This window comes from Calonectris borealis, chromosome 10, assembly GCF_964195595.1.
Source record: "Calonectris borealis chromosome 10, bCalBor7.hap1.2, whole genome shotgun sequence".
Lineage (NCBI taxonomy): Eukaryota > Metazoa > Chordata > Aves > Procellariiformes > Procellariidae > Calonectris > Calonectris borealis.
Genome location: NC_134321.1, coordinates 12257188 through 12273969, shown reverse-complemented (window position 1 = coordinate 12273969; position 16782 = coordinate 12257188).

The window sequence follows — 16782 nt, the reverse complement described above, 5'->3', positions numbered from 1 at the left end:
TTTTTTTTTTTTCATAGCCAACTTTTTTCCTTTTGGGGATGTTATGACTGGAATGTACAGATTCCACGAGTTTGTTTTCTCCTCTTTTCTATTCCCTTGGACTTTCTCCCTCAGATGCTTTCTCCATCAGAGGACTTTGCAGAACAACTTTCTTTGCATGTGCCTTGTGTTCTATGTGAGTAAATATATCTTTTGGCATCCTGTTTAGCAGAGGTGCATGCTCTCTCCAACACCCATACTTACACACATTAAAACAATTAAATCTATTTCTTTTCTAACCTTTTCTTGTTGCAGTCCCTTGCAGGTTGATGCACTTACATGCTTGGATCACAGATCAGCTCATCCATACTGGATCTCTTGTGCATGCGTGAAAAAAATAATAAAGCTTGAATTCAATGAAGATAGGACAGTCAGCCAGAGCCAGAGGTTCTGCCCTTTCCATTCTATTCTAGCATAGAAAGCAGAAATAAAGGAACACTAATAAGGAAATTGAACATCCTGGCTGCTTTGGTACATGTGTTCCCTCCTCGTTTGCTTTATAGTGCTTTGCTTGCTATTCTCTATCATGTGAACAGTACAGAAGAAAGCCAGATCCTTTTCACTTGGAAGTTGATGATGTATGTACCAGAGTGTTGATTCAATTGTTTTTATGGCTCAAGAGTAACATGTTTATCTTTTTTTGTCCCCTCAAGCTTCTTAATATTAATAGGATGGGTCTATACAAAGCCTTTTACAAAGGCATTTATACAAAGCCTTATACAAAGGCATTTATAAATGCCTTCACTCAAGCTTCCTTTTCTGAGGCTGCCATGCAGTTTGAACACAATCCTAGGCCAACTGTTTCCACATCCAACCATCCCACCCTACTCTCACATTTATACCACTTGCCCTGCTTATTGTAAGTTTCTCCTGGCTGATTTCCCGGAATATCCTTTGCCTCTGGCAAGATAATTGCACAAGTCTATAAAATACTCTCACCACAGACCTTAGCTGTTATGTATATGCTGTTCTCAATATACCCGGGGGGCTGGAAGCCTGTGAGAGAGAAGTGCTAGTTCCTGAAGAGTTAATTCTCTTTCATGTTCCAGAAATCACACGGTTTAGAACAGTCGCTCCAAGTTTAGGGTTTAGGAATTTTTAAATCTGGGGGGAAAAGTTCAGGTTTCATCTACCAAGTGAGAAATAGTGAGTGGGGGTAGAGAGGGCTGGTCTTTTGTCAGCAAGAGAAGGCGGGGCGGGGGGGGAAGGACTTTTAAGTGGATATTTTCACATCTTTTTTTTTTTTTCAGTTCAATACTTAGTCTTTTGCTGAAAAGAAGGGCAAATGGAATATTTTAAGCTGCTGTCTTAAAGTATTTGATCCACTTACACTACACTTTTCTTAACTATGCCCTTAACACACTAACAGAGAATGAATGTTACCAGCCAAATGCCAGTTGATGACACAGCAGGGACTAAAACCTCAGGTCAGTGACCTTTCATGGGCGCCATGAAAAAATTCGGTTTTCTTTCCAAAATTAGAGAGTGGGGATGCTCATAGACAACACAGGCATGCTGGCAGACAACATTTGAGAGCTGGAAGTTTCAGCCTTTCATGGAAGTAATACATGACCATCAGCCATTCGCCTCTCTGCAAGGTGGCGGTTGCCAGTTCCTGCTACTTTCAGATCTCACGAGGGTCCGGGACCCATCTCATTTCCTAGGCCCGCTCCAGCCCTTCTGCTGCCACTCAACATCTGCCCACTGCCATCTTTAACAGAGTCTCCATGGTAAGTGGTCACTGAATTACACTCTCTACCACTTCTTTGTGGGCAGTTGCAAAGCATTCTTCAGATAGCAGAATTTTTCACATTAAAAAGACTTTCTTCCAATTTGTGTGCATTTCTGAGGTTTGGTTCAGGCCACATTGTACACCTTGGTGACACCAAATGTCAGCACAGAGAATAAGTAGTATATGGGGTTTTACCTTTACTGTAAAGGGCAGACTCTATTCAACTGTCTTCACTTGCACTGTTTTTGTTTTGCGTGCGTGGTGGGGAAGAAAATGAAGAGTGGGTGTCTGTCAGTAAGGACCCCTGAAACTCAGGGAAACTTGAGGGTAGTCCCACAAGGGTTGTTTGTGTGATCTTGGGATAGGAAGCCAGACATAGGTGTAATTGCAAGGACAACAAGCAAGGCATGGTAAAACCTTCACGGTCCAAGCATTTGTTTTCTCTGTGTCACAGCCCTAGAAATCCACACTGGTGGCTGCTGAGGGAGGGCATAAGGCACCTAGAGCAGCAGGCACTGATAGCAGATAATGGGAGAGTAGCTTCTTGCATAACAGCAGTTAGTGCCCTCAGCCTCAGGTCTCCTACTCCTGTCTCAACTCCCCATATTCCTCATATTTTTCTCATTGCAAGAACAGTCTGACCATGCTTGGGCATTGGTTTCCAACTCCACCCATGCCCTAGGGAGCATTGTGCCAGGTCTACCTGCAACCTCAAAGATACTTAGGTATTTAGCCTTCCTTAAATTTAAGGCGAGTTGGATCCTTTGGAAACTCTGGGCCTGATTATCTCAGATCCTTATTTGCACCTTGGACCTTTGGCTGTATTAGCTCTTCTGACATCCTCCCAAGTTCATGAGTTCCTCAACCTACCGTCCTAAACATCTTTCTAGACCAGTATTATGTGTTTGTGTGTCCCTTCCTTCAGCCCTGTAAGGCATTCTCAAATGCTGACCTTCCTCCTAGCAGGCTACAATATGAAAGTGCACCTTCCACAGAAGACAGACAGTTGGTTTTGAGCTCCTGGTGATCACAGTTTGGGCTGGTGTCACTACACCAGAGCTGGATCACTACCTGCTCTCTACATCCCTCATCATCTCAGAAACAGAACTCCAAGTTAATTTTCACTTGCGCATAGATGCACATTCTGGCATTTAAAGGAAAGCACTTCACTTTAACAGCAGAGTAATTGCATTGAAAAAAAGTGCTTTGCTTCAGCAGAAATCCCTACTTAGAAATAAAGAGGAACTTACTATTCAAACAAAAGATTAAACAAAGAATAGTGATTGCCACACTGCTCAGCAGCAAAGACACTGATCAAATGTGATTGAACTCTGTCTAGGAGGATATTGATTATAACCACTTGCTATTCACTTTGATAAAATTAAAGAGGTTGGATTCTACTCGTAATTACACCACAAGTTTTAGTGACATCACTTTGAATTTGTACTGCTGTCACAGGACAGCACACACCCCAAGTCTGTAATTCTTCCCCTCCCCAGTTCAGTTCCTTTCATGTACTTCATGGCTGAATCTCCGCTGCTGAGGTTTAACAAGTACGAATGAAAAAGGCGATTCTTCAAATACACATTTAGGAAAATTTTTAAAAAGTAATAAAATATCCAGTAAGTCAGAAGCACAAGTTTTGTAGTGTGTCAGAACAGCAAATTTTATTTGGAGCTTGGGAAAGGAAAATATAAAACAATTCCATCAGTTGGTAGAAACCCAAAGAACAGTTTTATGTTAATACCCAAATTCAGAATTGCAAATTACACTAAAGAGTCCAGCACTGCTGGCTGAGCTGAATGAAGCACAAATGGAGGGAAAAAATTGAGTTAAAAAACCCAACTTGCACACAAAACCCAACAACCCTTATTCTTATTTTACTCATCCACATGAGCAATACAGCTGAGGAGAGTATTTCAACAATCTGTGTAATTTTATCTTTCCTGTGTTCTTCTTTGGATATTATGTGTCATCCCTGTTTGCACAATAGCCAAGTGCCTGATCCTGATTTCTTTGCCAGCCATACAGATCATAAATCAGAGAGCACAGCTCATAAATCATGTGCCACTGAATACTGAATCACACTAAAACACCCAGGCAAAGATTCCACTTGGTAGGAGCTGCAGGACTTCAAGGGGGCTGGGGACAGCTGGAGTATCCCCTGAATACATGGGGATAGGCACAAGTACAGTCGTCCTCAGCAGTAAACATCCCCTGGGAGGGTGCCTCAGCCAAGCTGTCTGCAGGGCAGCTGGGGTGCGACCCAGCCTGCTCCTTCTCCTTGGTCCATTTCAAGCCCATATCTATTTCCATGCCAGGTACATGAACTGGACAATGCAACTTTTCCACCATGCCCCTGTAATCCAGTTCGTAAGTAGTCTGAGGCAAAAGGAGTCCATAAAATTCAGACTTGTGTGGCTAACAACTTTTGCTTTCAGTGACGTGAAGGTTTCTTTCAGTTTTCCTCTAAGCTCATACTTATGGGAAGGCAACCAGTTAGCAAACAGCCCAGTTCTGCTCAGCGAGGCACTCCAGAAACATCCTTCTGAAGCTGTAATGCGGCCCTGAATGTACCACAGCTGCTCATATCATCCAGCCAGCCAGGCTGTTCATATGAACACTCCTCAGTCCAGGCAAAAATGGGCCAAATCAATTTAAACACGAGATCTTTATAACCCCTTCCCTTTCCATTCATCCCCTCTGCAATGCACGATGGAGCACCTGCAGAGACATTGTGCCACGGCTAAAAAGAACCATGCAACATGCAGCTACAAAAACATATGCAAAGATCATCAGGAATGGGCTCAGCATCCAGCCCGCACCCCTTCTCACTGCTTTTTTGCAGCAATACATCTCTGGATGTGGGTGGGGTGGGGAACATGCTTGTGCTTTGGGGAAGAGTAAGCTTGGAGTGACTCAGTGTTGTTTTTGGCTCTCGGTTTTTAGAGACATGGGGAGGAGAAGCTAAAAACATCCCCAGTGAGCTGAGAAAGTTTTCATTGTAGGTCTTTCTCAGAGCCTGATCTCTATTGTCCTGAGTAGTGCTGAAATAAATGGACAAAGGTCTCTTAGAGAAGGTCCTAGATGATACTGGATGGTAGGGGAACAAGAATGATAAAAAGCTGGAGGCATGGGCACAAAACCATGTGGCAGTGCCACTTTCTCCACAGGAACCTTTATCAAGCAATGGGCTACACCACTCTCATGCGTGTTTGGTGCCATTCGTGCATACACACCCTTCTACTTGTGCACCCATAAAATGATCTCAGGAGAGCAAGGCAACTATCTCAGCATATCATGGTAATAACTATTCCTACTATTCCATCTTGCTCCACTCCAGATCCTGACTTAAGTAATATAGGGAAATTTTACAGACAGAGAAGATGCGAGTGCTGAGTAGTGCCCAGATACGCAGACACACCCACCAAACTGCTGGGAATAAAGCCCATATGCCCCAAATTTTCTAATGCCCTGCTCAAACTGCTCTGAGCCATACAGAAGGCAATTTAAAACAACACACTATAAGGTAAAACATGCTAAATTCCCAGCTAGTGGAGCCCCACTGAAACCTGGGGAGTTATGCAACAGCGGAACAGGCCCAAAATTGAACATAAATATTATTTCCATAAATGCAGGCAAGATTTTGTTCCCAGTAATCTTTAGTGGTATCCACAAGCCAGAAAAATCTGCATTTGCATGCGATTCTTTCCCCCCCCACCCCTCAAGTTCAGAAGAGTTTGGATCTATGGGCTTGGTTCAGTTGTGAACTCAGATTAGGAAAGGGCTAACGTTATCTCATAGGCTGCCAACAGAGGTAATACTGAAATGCATACACTGTCCACAGAAGGTTAATCTCCATTGGTAAGGGAATTAGGCTAAGGCAAAGGAATGACTCCACTAGGAAAAGAACTTCTGCTGCAGCTGTCATGCAGAGCTTTTTATATACGAACAGGCTTGCGGTTAATAAGTACTTTATTTTGAGTTTGAAACAGTTGGGACTTTGAGTAGATTTTTTTTTTTTTTTAAGGTTTATTATTTCTTTTCAGAGGCTGAATCAAGTTCCACTCTGCACCCATCTGTCAGTTACGCAAGGGACTCATTTGGAGCTATGACCGTTTTCATTACTGGAAACACAGACCTTCCCTCTGCCGAGGCAGGCTTCAAAACAAGAAGCTGGTTGCCTCGGGACACACAGACACACGTGCACTCCATCCAAGAGATTTCAGAACCAACATTCGGAGGCTTGAAGCCCAGCTCCTGCTAGACACTCAAGAGCAAGAAAAAGCCCCAGGAACCTCTTCTAATTTAATGGCATAGCTAAAAAGGCAGGCGCAATAGCAACCTTTGGCCCTATCCGGACCCTCCTCGGAATGTAACCAGCTGTGGAGAAAAAGCACAGCATAGTCTCACTGAAGGCCAGTGCAGCAGCTGCAATCCTCTGGCCTTTGTGGTAGCTCCAGGAAGCACCATACTACCTAAAGACCTCTTTGAGCTCCCTCAGCACAGCGCAACCAAGCTTATCTGGGCAGTGTTTTGTCTAACAGACATCTCCTGCAAAGAACTGTTTCTCACTGGCAAAGCTTTCAGTGCTTTTGGTAACACTTCCATCACCTGTTTCAGGTTCTCTTGTAACCACTATCATAGGGTGTAGGCCTACCAGAGACTTGTTATACATTAAATGCCATTGAAGTTTCCGAATATCACGTGGCAGGAACTGCATAGGTGAAGGTCACCACCATGGTCAAGACACATGGAGAGGCCTTACTCACTTCAGTACTGTCCAGTTAAGGTGCCAAGAAGTTGTACCCTGTACACATTGGACACCTGGAAAGTGAGTCAGATGCTGACCAATGTGTTTGGTGGACTAGCCCATAGCACTGCAAGACTTGACGTCCAGCTTCGTAAAGCCCAGCTCTGTGCCTATGTCCCTCCTAAACTTTGGTGGGAGTTTTCAAAGTCAGAAGAAAAACTGTTTTTTCCTCCAAAACCCCAGCAAGCTGCATACAATGAACACAGACATCTGTCACAAGCTCCTGGAGGAGTACACATTTGGGTTTTCGTCACCTTGCATACAGAGACAGCATCTACAACACATGAAGTCACTGAACCAAGGCCATTCATTTCCCCAACAGCAAGTTAGTTAAACTGAGCTGAAGATGTTGTTATGGTGGATTATGTACAAGTAAAAATTGTGTTTTAGTGACAGTCCACTGATTATATCCTCCTAAAGCTGAGATGGGGCAAAACAAAGTCTATAGGTTACAGTGAGAGAACTGCAGTTTCTAGAGCACAGGTAAGACCCTTCTAACTCTAGAAATCAAAACATAGTATGCCAAAATACCACTACTTTCTATTTCCTTATCTCCCTATAAGTAGTATCAGGTACCATCATATTTTCGTGCCTATACTCTGCACTACAAAAATCCATTCTGCTTTAAAACAGACTGTTTTTCCAGGTACTAGATACCCATATCTCAAGATAACCCCCATGAAATAAGGGACAGAGGGAAGGACTAGAGGAACTTGGCTCCTGGAACAGATCAGTGTGGGTTGCAGGATCAGAACAAACAGGAGAGAGATGAAAAATGGAGGTAAACGCGTCCCTGTATGGGGTAAATTCAACACATGCCTGTATCCACCTTGCTACTCAGTTACAAGGTTTTGCTTTGAAGCGATGATCTATGGCTTATACCAAAACAAATGTAGAGTGCATACAGTTACTCTGTAACTAGTTGTCTCTAGTACAGTGTAAACACTCCAGCATGCACAGAAAAGAGGCGTTTTTCTCCTTACCTTACTCTTCTTAAATTTGGGGTTATCTGCTTGCTAGTGAGAAAGAACACTAAGTAGCAGCAATAGTACAGTGCCTTCCTGCAACAGTATTCTGAAAATGACACTTGTAAACAGTTCCATCAAGTAGAGAACAATAATGCAATTTGGCAGAAAGAATCTTAGAAGCCAAGTTACACAGAGAAATTACGGTTAAAATTACATTAATCAAAACCAGTTAGGAAAAGATGAGAGGAAGACTCTGGCAGAACATGTCTGGGATGTTACCAATTAAACTTGTTTTTCTTCCTAAAAGGCAATAGCATTCTTTTTAATTAGCCTCTGTCATTGTGATTCTAACAATAACCCACAGCGCAATTACTATTTGAGCTACTTGAAAACTTAGAGCATGTGCCCAGTTTTTTTAAAAAACTACTCCGTGGACAACCAATGGGGCTGGGCTGAGACGAATAAACAGTTTACTTTTTCATTTCTGAAGCTAAGTTATATTACAAGATTTATTCAAATGCTGAGAAGCCATTCTGGGAATAGTAAAAAACAATCTACAACAAATAAATCAACTAGCTAGAAGTCAGAAATAAGCAGAAAGATGTTTCTTTCCAGATTTAGCTTTAATGTTCTCTATGGAGCAACACATTGGCATTTATGAACCACCACAGAGCTCTGCACATACTATTGCATTACATGAGCTCACACCAGGCACACGCTGGCATTTCTCCTATTACTGCTGATGCCATTGGCACTGAAGAAGTTAATGCCTGTAGGTTGCAATGCTAACCCCGTCTTGGCTAATCCTCTGGCATTACTTTGCAACATAAATGCTCGGCTGCAATGAGATTAGAAAACTTAATGGCATTAATGAAAGCCTGACCTACAAAAACTCCTTTAAACACAGAAACACTGCATTTTTCAGGTTCTCTGGGCTGAAACACACAGATTCTCCAGTTTGCTCCACTGCTGCAAGTTCAGAAGTAGAAGTACAATACTTCAGACCTTCCAACCTCACCAGAAAAATCCGTGATTCTAGCAAAGAAGGTTCATTAATAAGTTACATTTTGTCTCACTGAACTTGTACTAGATTCCAGTCTTCACAGTTATTTTCCTTCCTCCATCACCAAGAAACGCATCTCTTCATTGGTACTCACCATGGTGTGAATCACAGAAGATAGTTAGGGAGGACAGGAAAGGTGACAGTTTGATAAAAGTTGCACCATGCATCAAGGGAAAATCTCAGCTCAAAGACAGCTCTAGAAACACATATTAAAACAATTACATATTAAACTTGTGAGATACACCTGTTCTTGTTGATAATCCCTTTTATATCCTGATTGTGACCTACACTCTATGCTGAAATATCTTAGTAGAGAAAAAAATCTGCAATATTTTCAAGTTCTTGCTTTTCTGTGGAAATGAGTATTGCTAAAAAGCTTACAGAACTCTTCATAGCTTTACTAGAAAACAGACTGCATAGCCAGATGTATCTGCTTCCCAGCTTTTTCAGTGCTTTCCCTGCAGCAACCCATACAAATGGATAGTTTCCCCTTAGACAATGTGATTCTCTGATACCCATTAAAGATCTAAAAAAGGCTTTTACGGTCAGCTCTATATTACAGATGTTTATGGTGGTGGCCTTTTCCCCAAATATGTGAATTAGCCAATTCCCATCTGGCCACTTTCAACTTCCTTCTATTGTTACAGAAGGACAAGACACGAAGCAAGATCACGAGTCAAGAGATCTGAAATGGCAGACATTATTTTTGCCTACACAAAATACATCCCCTCCCTCCATTTGGTGAGATACTCCCCCAACGCACAGTACAAGATAAAAGTAAAACAAGCACTACGAGATATAACGAAGCACACTGGAGGACTAAGAGAAGGATTCAATGGTTATACAGATAATGAGAAAACATTCACAGTGACACTAAGTAGGATATGAGATATTTACCTTCAGGCTCCAGGATGCCAGCCAAACATTAACCACTAGGAATTCAGAGGAAAATGTCTCTAAGTAATGATACCGTATCATTATTTAATAGGATTTTACACCTTGCACTGAAGTATCTGGTAAAGTATTGCTCTGGATTGGAGTACCTGGCTTGACCAACTGATGTTCAGAAGGGTGGAAATACTCATATTTTGCCCTACAAAGGAGTAGCATGCAACTCATAGCAAAGGCTATACCAACCATGCTTTACAGCTTCGCATATTCTAGTCGTGCAGTTTCCATTAGAAATAGGTATTTTAAAAGTGTCTCAGCTCTTTTACAGAATATAGTCTTAAAATAGCCCAGCATAAGACTTGTGGTATGCTGGCAAACACTACACATTGGCAGCCAGTCTAAGACCACTGCTGGCAAAAACAGGACACCTGTTGTCAGTGTTCTATCAAACATGATCATTTTAACATTGGGAAAGTTTGGAATGGCTGCATAAAAACCTGTCTGATGCCAAATTAGCATACCAGCCAACCAGCTACTCAATTAAATTTTCAAAGTGTCATCAGTCGATTAACGAACAGACATGAAAAATGTAGATAGGCTTATGGGTGAAACATAGTGCATGTCAATTTGAAATATTTACTTACAAAAAAGGCATATGCTAAAAATAATATTTGAAAGACACCCAAATGTTGCGAACAGGTATTTCTAACAAAAGCCCCAATGAATGAAAGGGAATGACTAGAAATGCCTGGTGAAGCAGTCAGAAGAACGTTTAAAAAAAGCCATGTCAGAGATTGACGTCACAGCCCCAAAGCTCCTGTTACTAATCTGGGAACTGATGAACAAACAACAGGAATGGAATAGCCAGGATTCCACCAGCTAGGCTAGTTCTGCCCTTTAGTGCTCTCCTAGAGTGCCTTTTTTGTATTTTCTTTTTGGAAACAAGTGCCATGACTGTTTGTCTGTACGAGTCAGCATGATGGTAGCTTGAGAACAACTTCAAACTAAAGCCAAAGAAAATGAATCTGTGAGATGCACTGGAGAACAGACACATTTGACAGAAGCATCTTGCATCAGCTTCTGCAGCAAGAGGGCTTTTAGAGGAACGTAGCTCAGCCAGAGCAGAAATACCCTGGGCACTACACTTTCTATTCCAAGGAATCCCAGAGACAGCACTGTTTATTTATAAGGCGACCCAGATAGAGATACCCTGAGGCCAACATCCAGAGAACTTGCCTTTTCCAGTATGTGTATTGCTGCAAATTCACCTAAGACACTACTTCCAGAAAGAGCCTGAGAGAGGAAAATATCTGTGATTCAACACTAGCGATCGCAAAAATGCATCACCATTAATGTCATCGTGATCTACCATGTATGTAGCCCTGCCCAAGACTGACAACATTCTTTCTAACACCAGTTAGGCTATGAGTTTGATCAATATAACTCTGGTTCTTACAGGAGCTACATTCATCAAACCCAAGGCTCAGCTAAGACTGAGGACACACTGAAGTACTCTTGAGAATTAGACTCGTAATATAAGGAAACTGTCTCATAATGAGAACAGTAAGTTTTTGAGAATACATGGAACGGGGAGCAGCAGAAAGATAAAGCTACCCCATTCATGTTTCCGACAAAGTGACAGCCTTGATAGCATGCCCTTGGTACAGTACCCAGTATCTGATGGGAACAGTTGTGTTACATAGTAGAAGCAGCTCCGATTCCTCCAGGCACTGGATGCCACAGGGTAACCGTTTTACTGCCATCAGCCTGAACTGGTACCCTGTGGATAACACCCAGCTCCCAGATGCAGACTCAGCTAGATAGGTGTAACCAGGGAATGACTTCACTCATCTCCACATTTATGTTGGCACAGCCAAAGCTAAAATCAGTGCCTTTGGAAAGGACTCAAGAGGAAATACTGAGCAGAAGGGTAAGGCAGATCTATAACACAAGAGAAATAGACAGGCAACCAGCAAAACAAAAACAAAAGGAAATTACTTTCCCATACATTTCTTTTGCCTCCTTTGTTATTGTTAATTCAGTAGCACCTTAAGACTCCAACAGAGATTGCTTCATTTTGCTAAGCACTGTATAAACATGCAGGGTGAAATCTAGGCTCCAGATTCAAAGTACAGTTTTGTTACTTGTATCAGTAGAGGCAGGATTTCTCCCAGAGCAATAGGCCATCCCTGCCCTAAGGTATTTTTATCTAAATAAGCAAGGCCAGTAAAGGGGGGGGACAGAAAAACAGGAGCAGACAGAGATGAAGTTCAAAATTCATAGAGCAGATCAGCAGCAAGAGAGAAGAGAACCAGAACTCCAAACATTGCTTCATGCACTGCAGTCCATCACGATACAGCAGCAAATTCTGCTAAGCTACATGATACCAGCCACAGATAACACAGGGGAAAAACCCTCCCTACCCTTAAGCTGGTACTTAATATCCAAGAAAAATGGCAGAAACAATGTACTCAACCCAAGAATAAAATTACCTTAACCCTCTAAGCTGGTGACAGTAGTACTAAAGGATGGAGGACACTAGCACTGTGGGAACTTGCCAGCTCTCTGGCTGGAGTCTGATGTCTTCTACGTAATGCAGGAAGCAGCTACAAGACAAACCTTACCAGTGTCCTTAAACTCTGCCATTGAAGAGCTGCCTGTAAAGGTCAGGTAAGCCTCTATGGTTACATTGGTCTTGACTTCTCTATATACACAAAGTCCACATTCTACTAAAAACATCTGGGGTCTTGACATAGAAATCACTAGTGGATAACATTCAGTTAGTATGGCAAACAAAGCAACAAATCCATAAACTCTGGGGTCAGCTCCAGCTCCAGTGCGCATTTCCTGAACTACTTTGGACTTCAGTTCCTTTACTGAAAGTGCAAGCAAGTTCAATAATGGAACAAATCCATAGAAGAGAGGCCAGAGGCCAGAACACAGTCTTTAATACAAAATCTCATTCAACCTGCCCCTAGAATGATTTTCCTCCACAGCAGCAGTAAGCCATTATGAGTAGGCAGCATTTGGACGCACAGCCTGTGGCAAAAGGCCCCAAAGGATGTTCAGATAGCTGTCACTTCTTGGGTACAGGCACAGAAGTATAGAGAGTGGGTCCTCCACAGCTCAAGATGATTTGTACAAACTGCCTGCGCAAAAAATATGACACCTTTTTCTTACAGGTACACCAATAGCATTGTCACCAGTAAATCAGTGACACTTGCCATAACCCTGCAAGCCAGAAGCTCCCAAGTAACCCTCCCAACAAGGGTGTGCAGTAGTTTAATTTTTTATGGTTTGTTTTGACAATGAAGGTCCTGATCTGGTGATATTCTGCAATATGCAGCTGCCTGGCTGACTTCTGATCCTGCATGGTCTCAGTGCAGGTTCCTGTTTAAGTGCCTGGCTCTTGTCACAGCACAGCAGCAGCTCCTCAGAAAAATGATCCAAGAGTGTCAGCTACTCAGCCAAAAGAAGAGCAGGAAAGGTCCTAAAGACACCTGGCATCTCATTCAGATAGAGAGAAGTCTCTTCCTCATGTTACTACACAACTAAACTGTGTCTTCAGCAGTGGGCATGCACTGAAAAACAACTTAATGAAAGCTATGAATTTTCTCCACTCCAGTCTGGGAATTAGGTCTGATGTGGGAGATGGCTTTAGTTCTCACCCATTCAGCCCACCCCACCTCTCCAGGTTGCAGGAATTAGTATTCCACAATGGTCTGCACTGCCTGCAGTGCTACCTCATCATGAGGAAAACACCATTTCCTATTAAATAAATCAGGTCATTTCACCTGGGTTCCTCTATTAAACTCATAAGCAAAAATATTGGTAGGATCATACAGTTTTGTGATGGGGAAGAGCTCTCTGCTTGTATGCCCCATTCATCAAACTGGCGAGAAGAGAACCTGGACATTGCAGAAATATTTTAAGCCGAGGTCAACAAAACACTTGTACAGTCCCAGCTACTGGTGCTAAAACACACATAACACTAATCATATGCAGACACACAACACAAATCTGAACCAATTAGAGAACAAAGTTACATCTTGTTTGTTAGTTTGGCTTTAATTAAGTTCAGCATCATGTCTTTGTAAGGCATTAGTTTTGTTGGAGGCCTCCACTGTTTTATAATTAACATCCTTTAACTATTTCATGCCCAGTCAGCAGTAACTTTAAGACAAGGAGATGCTACTCTAGCCTGAGGTTCATTTGGAGACCTTTTTACATTAAACGCCATCCCCTAGCTTCGTTACAAGGAATTGTGTCTTTGCATGTGAATTTCCCTCTCCATTGGCTGACCTCCCTCTAAGAGGTTTTGTAGTGTCCTCAGGAATTCAGCTAGAAAGCAGTTCCCTGCCTTCTGTCTTCAGTTTGATACTAGCTTGCAGATGAAGGGGCCCTTTCTGACTTGAATGGCTGAGGAAATTTAACAACAGCTCCACCAGAATCACTCCAGGTTTATTCCAGGGTAACTGCAATAACAGTTTGTTACCAGTCCTGTAGGTTATGTAAATAGTCAAAGTAAATAACAGGTCTGCAGCAAACAAGCAAGCAATGTAGCTGTCCTCTGACACAACAGATGAAGCTTGAGCACATCTGAATGAGGATGTCCACAAGAGGGACACGGAGTCATGACTAACATGAAAGAAACACAAACTATGTCTTTGTCCTGATACCCTAAAGTCAATGTAAAATGGGCTCAAATCCAGCATATTCCAAATACAATGCTAGGTATCTACACTAATGCCTATAAATGCTTGCAATTTTGCTGTCATGCCCAGCAGTATCTGTAGTGGGCTCCCTCACTGCAGCCAAGCCTCACCTGCCTCTAAAAGATTGTGTCAGGACTCTCCAACCCAGTATGTTGCAAGAGAGAGTTAAACATGCCAATTCTGGCCAAATATCAGGGAGAAAGATGAATGTGTAGCCCTGCATACAGGGTCTGCTATACCTGAGTGTCTAGAGACCCTACACTGTCTCCCCACTGCGTGGAACACCCTGAAGATGTGGCTGACCACAAAGACACAAAGAAGAGAGCTGGGTGAGAAGTAAATTTGCCAAACTGGATCCAAAGATCATACAGCTCATCAGAAATCAGAATCCCTCACATTCAACAGCATCTCCTGGCTTCTGTCAAAACAGGGAGCCAAGTCTGCACCTCAGTTACTTGAGCTGAGCAGCCTAACAGATGTCTTAAACCGATCAAGCCACCAGGACTATGGTGGTATTATTTCAGATGGCATCATTTTGGCACATATAACCTATTGATGGGACAGGATGTGCACTCTCTGTCTGGTGCCCATGTCTCTTAGTGCCAAGACAGCAATTTTGCTCAGGCAACAGCAGCTCAGATTGTCAGCCCTGAAGGCCCTCCATTCGGTCCTCAGACTGCTTGGGAAGATGAAAAGCCCTGCAGATGTATCTCATTTTCTAACTTTTCTTACAACTGAACCCTCCATGAAAGCCAATTGTAGTGCTTGCCAACTAGAAAAAACACCATATGGAAGTGAATAGATGACAATAAGGAAACTGAAGCCTCTGGGAGAAAGAAGAAAAACAAAAACAAAAACAAAACACCCAACGAAAAAAACCCAACTCACAAGATTATTGAGTAACAGTGGGATATAAGTGGAAAGAGATTGGGAACATTTCTCTTACACCACTTTTACGCCAACATAATTCAATTAGCACTGCTCCCTTTGAGCAAAGATTTAGTTCTGCACATACCAGATTTATCATTAGACATTTGTCATGTAACAATGAATTCACTTTTTAGTGAATAAGTTCATTTAACCAGTAACATTATGCCTCTCATTTGTAGCTTCCTTTTTTGGACACAACTGCCTGTTGACATTATCCCTTCAATTTCTATGTTTTCAAACTTTTTAAAAGGACATAAATATTAGAAGACTGTGCATAATCTTATACTTGTAGTACGGAAGGGAAGGAGAGAAAGGTTTCAGTGACATCCAATGTTGCACACTTTTTTGGGATGTATTAAGAAGAACAGATCTCTTGAACAATTTCTCAAACATTATTTCATGTTCTTCACACATTCAAGGTCAAACTATGGTCCAGGTTACCGCAGTTGCTTTGGATTTAGACAAACCTGCTGAGATGCTCTGAGTTACTGTAATCCAGACCAAGATTCATTTCAGGACACATTACTTTCCTCAAGTAGTCCTCTTGTTTTAAAGTATTTCCAGTGAAGCATCTGCTCCATTTCAGGAGAGCAGGTACAATGTGACAATAACATATTTGTAACACCAAATGGAACCACTGAAGATTACCTCCCTAATGTCATGATACGCTCACTCTATACGAGGATGTTTGTTAAAAGGGCCAGTCAGCAAATCTGAGCATTTCCCATAAATTACAGAACATGCTGAAAGGAGTACGTATGATGATCTGTGACATTTATTTATAGCTTCGTCTTCTGGCAATCTTCACACAGGCCTGGAGTGCAGAGAACTCCTAAAAACACTGCCACCCACTTGGTTTCCAACAACAACAAAAAAAATATTAAACTAGCCACTCTCCTTCACTGTGCTCTACACTTGTTTCCCTTCCCCTCTCAGTTTTCCTGCCAGCTTTATCTGCATAAGGCAGAGTCCGATGAGAAGGCATCCCACCCTGAACTCCTAACCTTTTCCTTGAGCCTGATCCGCTGCCCCATTCTGTCAAAGCTGACCACATTGCCACCCTCCTTGTCATTTGGACTTCAGCCCAGCTTCAGGGTAGCTGAGTCTTCCTTCCTACATGCACATCGCTGCATCCTAATGTCCTTTTCTTCCATAGTTCTGAAGTTCAGTCTTGCCCTTTGTCCATTCCAAAGGAGTGCTAGACTAGACAAGCTCAACTATCTAAACTTCTTTCCTGCTATTCTACATCAGCTAAATCTGTTATTCTGCTGCTGGATTAACACCGTTTTTTCCAACCTACTCTGCTTGCATCCCATCCTCTTCGCCTTGACCGAATCCCTTCATTAGCTTCCCAGCTTCTAGTGCATACCTCTAGAGTCTTCAACTCTGTCCTTCAATGACCATATCCTCCTTTCTAAGATTATGGGATACAGAAAAAGGAAACAGATTTAGATCATGCATATAGTATGTGCAATGTTTTCTCCCTCCCAGCGAGGTTCTCTAGGAGTCTTGGGCTGTAAGCTCTTTGGGAAAGAGGTAGATACCTCTGCATTTGCTGTGGTTAATAACAGCTGATTTCGGTCAACCTCTTCGGCTATCCTTTCTGTGAAAGGGATGTTTCACCAGGGTAA